A 1,146-nucleotide genomic window follows, 5' to 3' on the forward strand; every position below is an offset into this window, starting at 1 on the left:
CTTTATGTGCCACTTCACGTGCATCACGGGGGCCTCGCCTCGATGCCTCGGCCCTTGGCCGACCATGTCACGCATAACATGCAGCGACGGCTCCAAACTTGAGCAGCGCTCAGTGGGTTACGTGCCACTACACGATCAGCCTACGAGCCTCGCTCGGAACTACTGTCCGATACACCGTTGGCGTCTACCAGCTCGGACATTCCAATGTCCAGCACGTTGACCGTCTCGGTCCAGTGCTCTCGCCAATAGCGCTTTTGCCTCCTAGCAGAGGTGGGTTCATGACTCGCCAAAGCTCCACCAGGAGATGTGCACGTAGCGCCCAAGGTCTTTGACCTCCAATCAATCCATAGCTCATGGTGTTCCATCCATGCCATTCCTACGATGAGGTCATACCTTGCGTCCAACTTTAAGACTAGACAGCGTTCCACGCTATCAAATTCAAGGAACTTGACTCCGAGGTCCACAGGGACCTTTTGGACCGTGACACGTGTCCCCGTCGCTAAGCTAACAGTGACGATGTCATCCAGCCGCGCTTTCAGCGCCTCATCATACAGCTGACTTCCTTTCATCGTGGAGCGTCGAGCATGATTGCTTGACGTCTTGGAATCGATGAGGATCTTCCATGGCCTTTCGAAGCCCTTTACGGTCGCCTCCACGACCAGCTTGCATACACGTGCCGTGTTCAAGAGCACAAAGCTCTTCGGGGCTGGGTCCTGTTGCTCTATGCCTCCCTGAGGCTCAACAGAACGCAGTTCTCCACAGTAGGTCGCCCCGCGCCTACTGTTTCCCCGCGATGAACTAGACTGGTAGGCGTTGGGGCGATGGTTCGAAGAACGTTGACGCGCCTTGCGCAGGAAGCAATTGTTTCGAAGGTGTTGGGTGTCTCCACCGACAAAACACCATCAAATGTGTGTATGCTGCCCGGCAGCTCGGAGCTCTGTTCCCTCGTCCTCAGCATAGCTGAGAGACGTGGGCATAGACTCGCTCGACGAGCTGTTGGATAGTGCATTCCAACCAAGCCGTGCCGACTTGAGGTTATATTCGGCATTCAATGCCACATTCACCACCTCTTTAAACGAAGACGGATACACACGGAAGACTTCCATTCTGGCCACGCCAGTGCGGAGGCCTTCCATAAAGACGGTC

This window comes from Plasmopara halstedii, assembly GCF_900000015.1.
Source record: "Plasmopara halstedii genome assembly, contig: Scaffold_3109, whole genome shotgun sequence".
In the NCBI taxonomy this organism is placed as follows: Eukaryota; Oomycota; class Peronosporomycetes; order Peronosporales; family Peronosporaceae; genus Plasmopara; species Plasmopara halstedii.